We start from the raw sequence: 6,278 nt of genomic DNA on the forward strand, positions 1-6,278 counted from the left end.
ATGAGCTGAGCTCTCCCTCACTATTCACAAAAGCAGCTCCTCCACTCACCTCCTGGTTTGTAAAGGAGCCCCCTGCCTGCCCAAGAGGGAATTGGGCATCAGAGAGAGGAAAGTCAGGATTCAAGACTACCCAGTGACTCGGTGTTGGCTGGCCTATCACCTCCTTTGTCCCTTTGGTTGCCGAATCCACAGCAAATTCCCTCAGTGAGCTCCTTGGTGGAAAATGTCTTCAGAGAGTCACTGCTGGGGAGGCCACCACACTGAGCTCATGGCTTAGTCATGATGAAGAGGCTGTGTCCAGAAGAGGAGTTTCCTGGGCCATGAAGACATCCAATCTCTGTGAGGAGAGGGCAGTGGGCAGGAAGGTAGGGACCAGTTCTCTCTCTCCAGGATCCCTTCTTGGCCCCCCAGTTCTGAATGAATCTGCCCTGAAGCAGCAGGGGGTGTTGTGGACCTGCCCAGCTGTGACCCCACCCACCTGGCTCCTAGTGGGGGACCTGCTCCTCAGTGCCCTGGGGCAAAGCTGCCAAGTGCTCTTGTCCCCTGAGGAAGGTCTGGCCAAGCTCCAGCCAGCCCCAAGCGGAGAGGATTCAAGGAACGCTCAGGACAGGAGGCCCTCAGGGAGTGGGCAATGATTTGCATGTGATGTCCTTTCACCCCTGACAGGGGAAATACATAAAAGAGAGACTTTGTGCAGCTCAGAGACAATTATTGGAACTCAGAAGGAGAGCTCTTGGGTTTTCTCCACCATGGCCTGGACGCCCCTCCTCCTTGCCCTCCTCACTCTCTGCCCAGGTGACCAGCTATCAGTGGGACAGGAGAAGGGACAGAGAGAGAACACTCAGGCCCTGCCGTGTTCCTCTTGTCCTGGGGATGTAATGAAGTAATGATTTCTGTCTCACTGTCATTGTGTCCCTTTTCTTCATTGCAGGGTCCTGGGCACAGTCTGTGCTTACTCAGGAAACCTCGGTGTCAGGGTCTCTGGGAGGAACAGTCACCCTCACTTGCCAGGACAGCAGCAGCAACACCATCATTGGAGTGATTGGTGCAGGCTGGTACCAACAGCACCCTGGGGGTGCCCCGAAGACTGTGATGCTTGGAAATACTCGGCCCTCGGGGATCCCAGATAGGTTCTCTGGCTCCTATTCAGGCAACACCGCCTCCCTGACCATCACGGGCCTCCTGCCTGAGGACGAGGCTGACTATTTCTGCTCAAGTGTTCACACACTGCTCCAGACACATGGGGAAGTGAGACAAAAACCTCCCTCTGCCTCTGCCTGGCTCCTCACACCCTCCTTCTGCCTGGGGCCAGGATTAGTTCAAGAGACTTTGACTGTCTATTTCCAGGTTCTGAGATCAAATCCCAACCATTTAAAATGGGGTGAGGCTCACAGCCCAGCCTCATTCTGATTCATTTCACCTGAGGGTTTGAGCGTCTCCCCTGCATGACTGCTAGGATTGTTGCCCTGTAATCACTTAAGGAATTCATGGTCAAGAACACATCCTCAGAGACACTCATCTTTGCTCATGGAGAGCCTGTGCTCTGGGAACAGAGTTCCCTGGGGAGGTAATGAAGGGATGGAAGGGCTGGTCCTAGCCATGTCCAGTTTAGGGTACAGGAATGACCAGGCACAGCAGCCTCAGGGATCACACAGGGCTCCTGATCTTAGGAGAAATAAGGTTCAGACCTGCCCATGTTGCCCCTCCCTCAGGATGGCTGTTATTTAGGGACCTCTGGGGATGAGTGCCAGGTGAATCTGTGGCTTCAGATCCCAGCAGAGGGCTCTCTCCTGGGCACAGGGCTTTGGGGTGAAGGCCTTCTTGCTGTGCCTTCTCCCACAAAATACTAAACTGTTGTACATGTCAGCATGACCCCATGGATAATCTAGAAAGTGGCCTGCAAAATGATGTTCTTTTCAAAACCTGATTCTTTGAGGCTCCTCAACTTCTCCTTCCCTGACCCACCTCCCTCACCTGAGCTCACCTGATCCTACTGCTCCACCAGTGACAGACTCCTGCTCCCGTTGTTTCAGGGTCCAGAAGATTCTTAAACCTACATGTATCCTCCACAGGAAAAAAGGCGTTTTCCCCAAGAATGGCAGTTGGCAGGCCTTTCTGAGGTCCACAAATTTCTAGTCCCAGGATACCCTTCTCAGCTGTCCTTACAGCCCCCTCAGCTCCTCACTTCTGAGGTCACAGAAGAATAGCCAGTCCCCTGCTCTTCCAGATTTCAGAGATCCAGAGTCTAAGTCAAGATCAGGAAGTGGACTTGGCACAATGGATAGGGCATCTGCCTACCACATGGGAGGTCCGCAGTCAAACCCCGGGACTCAAGGAGCTGGCCCATGCACAGTGCTGATGCACGCAGAGTGCTATGCCATGCAGGGGTATCCTCCACACAGGGGAGCCCCACACACAGGGGAGCCCCACGCGCAAGGAGTACACCCTGTAAGGAGACCTGCCAAAATGAAAAAAAGTGCAGCCTGCCCAAGAATGGTGCCACACACACGGAGAGCTGACACAACAAGATGATGCAACAAAAAAGAAACACAGATTCCCAGAGCTGCTGATAAGGAAAGAAGCAGTCACAGAAGAACACACAATGAATGGACACAGAGCAGACAACTGGGTGGGGGGGAAGGGGAGAAAAATTTTTAAAAATCACATCAAGTATATGGAGGAGTGCCTCTCAAGTGAAATAAAATAAAATAAAAGATCCTTTAAAAAATTTGAACAGCAGCATTGCACATACCAGGGAAATTTAAATTAAATAAATTAAAAAATAGAATGTCATATTTCTGAATTTCTTTATACTATATTATTGTTTGATATTCTTTTACTATTTTTCTTAAAAACTACAGTGTTATGAAGAATACATTTCTAAATGAGACATCAAGAAAGTTGAAAGTGTCTTGATTGTTGTATATTTCTAACGACAAAATTTTTTAATTTGTGGCAGTTCCTTTTAAGTGTCATCAAAAACAATACCCGGGAAATGGACTTGGTCCAGTGGTTAGGGTATCCATCTACCACATGGGAGATCTACGGTTCAAACCCTGGGCCTCCCTGACCCGTGTGGAGCTGGCCCATGCGCAGTGCTGAGGCGCACAAGGAGTGCCATGGCACGCAGGGGTGTCCCCCAAGTAGGGGAACCCCACACGCAAGTAGTGTGCCCCATAAGGAGACCTGCCCAGTGTGAAAGAAAGTGCAGCCTGCCTAAGAATGGCACCACCCACACGGAGAGCTAACACAACAAGATGACACAACAAAAAGAGACACAGATTCCCGTGCCGCTGACAACAACAGAAACGGACAAAGAAAGAAGATGCAGCAAATAGACACAGAGAACAGACAACCGGGGTTGGGGGGGAGGAGAGATAAATAAATAAATCTTTAAAAAAAAATACCCTAATTTTTCTGTACAGTTTGATTAGGGAACCCCTGTCATAGCAAGGCAGAGGGTGGGGACAACTGAAGAGGGTTATGGAGAATGCATCCACCATTGTGGGTGAGGTGTGTGATGAAAGAGAGAAGTCTGAGACTTTAGGCTTCCAAATAGAGGCTGGGGAGGGTTTCATCCTGCCCTTTGCCATCTGCTGCTTGGGGGCAGGACAAATCCCCTTGAGGGGCCAGCCACTTCAGCTCCCACCCCAAATACAATATAAATATTATGAGAGGAAGGAATGTCTTCAGGTTGAGGAAGCCTGTACTATGAGGAATAAAGGCAGAGGCCAATGTGGATACTTCTAGGTGATGGGCAGTTCCCCAACTCCTGTATGGGAAGACAAGGTAGAATGCAAAGGTGGGCAAGTTAACAGGCTTTTCCTCTCTAGTCAGCTCCAGCTGATTCAGTCATGAGGGAACCTGGACTCAGAGACAGCAGGAGCTCTGGGGGCCTGACACTTGGGGATCAATGGGGAGATCTCAGCTGGAACCAGCCTGTTCTGTGCCCTCTGCTCTGTGCTCTCTGGTCCCAGCAGTTGTGACCTCCTGGGTGCCAGCAGAAGCTCCTACTGCCACAACCTATTCTCAGTTTGAACCAAAGTCAGGCCCAGGAACATCCAGGGGGAGTTGAAAATATTTTCATGAAGGTTTTCTCTCTCTCCGCAAATGAGGGGAAGGGATAAAGAGAGACTGTGGGCCATTCTGCTTAGCTGTGGGTCTCAGAAAGCAGAGCTTTGGGAGCATTTCCACCATGGTCTGGAACCCTTTCCTCTTCAACCTTCTCTCTCTGCCCAGGTGACTCACATTGGGAAGCAGGATAGGAAATGGGGAAACACACAGGACTCCATTTCATATGTATAGATTTGTGCAGCCATCATTGTAATGGAATTTAGAATACTTTAATTATCCCTTAAAGATAATCCAGTCCCATTTGCTCAGTCTCCTCCATCTTCCCATTCTTAGGAAACCAATATTCTACTTTCTAGACATTCATCTATTCTGGGTATTTCTTATACACAGACTCACATAATAAGAGATACTTTATGACTGACTTTTTCATTAATTTCTTCACATAATGTTTTTGAGATTGATCTATATTGTATTATGGATCAGTTCTCACTTATTTTTTTTATAATATACCATTTTATTTAAAAACTTAGAGAATTGAGAAGACAGTACAGAGAATTTCCATATTTACTGGACCTAGGTTTCCATATTATAACAGATAACAATTATTATAAGTAATGAGACAAAGCTGGTACATTATTTTTAATTGAATTCCATATCCAGATATCCTTAGTTCCAGGGTCCTGTAGCCTACACAATGTGACATTTCATCATCAAGTCCCTTTAGGATCTTCTGGCCTGTGTCACTTTCTGAGACTTTCCCTCAACTTGATGACTTCGAAATTCTGAGGAGGGCAGGTCAGACATGTTGGAACTTGATGCACAATCTGAACTCATCTGATATTTTTCTGCTGATACATTTGGTGATAAAGTCACTGCTCTCAACCTGTAGTTACAACCCAGCTTCTGGGGCTGCGGTAGTATGGGAATGACTTTGCATTCTTCTGCCTGAGAGATTTTCCTTTTCTCCCCAATTTTTATTTATTTGTTTAATGGTTTAACCTCTTCTTGTCCTTTTTATTTTAGTAAGAAATATACAGCACACAACTTCCTATTTTAACCACATTCAAGAGTATAATTTAGCAGTGGTCATTATAGTTTCAATATCGTGTGACCCTAATTGATACCCTTTACCACTACTTTTTTTGAGGTACCTGGCCTGGGGATGGAACCCAAGACATTGTATGTAGGTAGCTGGCATTCAACCACTGAGCCACATTGGCTCCCCTCCACAATATTTTTGTCAACTGAGAAGGAAACTCATCACCCAATGGACTATAATTCCCTCTAACCACAATCCGTAGAGCTTACCCCATAAAACTCCCATAAATTCTAAGATCTGGGCATCATATATGAGCCTTGATTACTGGTACCTTGCCAATCAATCTCAAAATAAAACTTTCTTTTTTGAAAATCCCAGTGTTATAGTATCAGCTTCTGTGTACATCAAGGGGTTAATCCTTGCTCAGTGACACATTATGACATGCAGAAGGGGCAACAGAGAGGACTATTCCACCCCAGCATGATTTTTTATATATCAAACTTCAGTTAAGTAGAAATATTACAGGGTTGTTCTGATTCCCATATTATCTTCTTGGCATGGCTGAGTGGCATGGCCTGTGGGACACACTGGACTCCATCAACTGCATAGCCCTTGTGGCCCTTACAAAACCAGTCCCAGGGGAAGGGGACTTGACCCAATGGATAGGGCATCCGCCTACCACATGGGAGGACTGCGGTTCAAACCCTGGGCCTCCTTGACTTGTGTGGAGCTGGCCCATGTTCAGTGCTGATGCATGCAAGGAGTGCCCTGCCATGCAGAGGTGTCCCCGGCGCAGGGAAGCCCCACATACAAGGAGTGCAGCCCATGAGGAGAGTCGCCCAGCGAAAGAAAGTGCAGCCTGCCCAAGAATGGCACTGCGCACATGGAGAGCTGACACAAGATGATGCAACAAAAAAGAAACACAGATTCCTGGTGTCACTGGTAAGGATAGAAGCAGTCACAGAAGAACACACAGTTAATGGACACAGAGAACAGACAACTGGGGAAGGGGGGGGAGAAAAATAAATTTAAAAAATAAATCTTTAGGAAAAAAAAAAAACAGTCCCAGGTGGTATTTGCATGGAGAGAACCTCCCCCTCAGGGAATGGGGGATCCTAAGAGGGACTTGAGAAAGGGGACCTGTGCTTAGCCTCTGAGGAATGGT

At 47.6% G+C, this 6,278-nt stretch overlaps 1 long non-coding RNA gene across 1 annotated transcript; it reads left to right on the forward strand.

The window, feature by feature from the left end:
• The first annotated feature begins 531 nt into the window (after nucleotides 1-531).
• LOC101429429 (uncharacterized) lies at nucleotides 532-1,013 on the forward strand. The gene is made up of 2 exons (XR_011646606.1): nucleotides 532-795; nucleotides 932-1,013. It is a non-coding gene; the product is annotated as an uncharacterized lncRNA (long non-coding RNA).
• The last annotated feature ends 5,265 nt before the right edge of the window (nucleotides 1,014-6,278 follow it).

This window comes from Dasypus novemcinctus, chromosome 19 (assembly GCF_030445035.2).
Source record: "Dasypus novemcinctus isolate mDasNov1 chromosome 19, mDasNov1.1.hap2, whole genome shotgun sequence".
Lineage (NCBI taxonomy): Eukaryota > Metazoa > Chordata > Mammalia > Cingulata > Dasypodidae > Dasypus > Dasypus novemcinctus.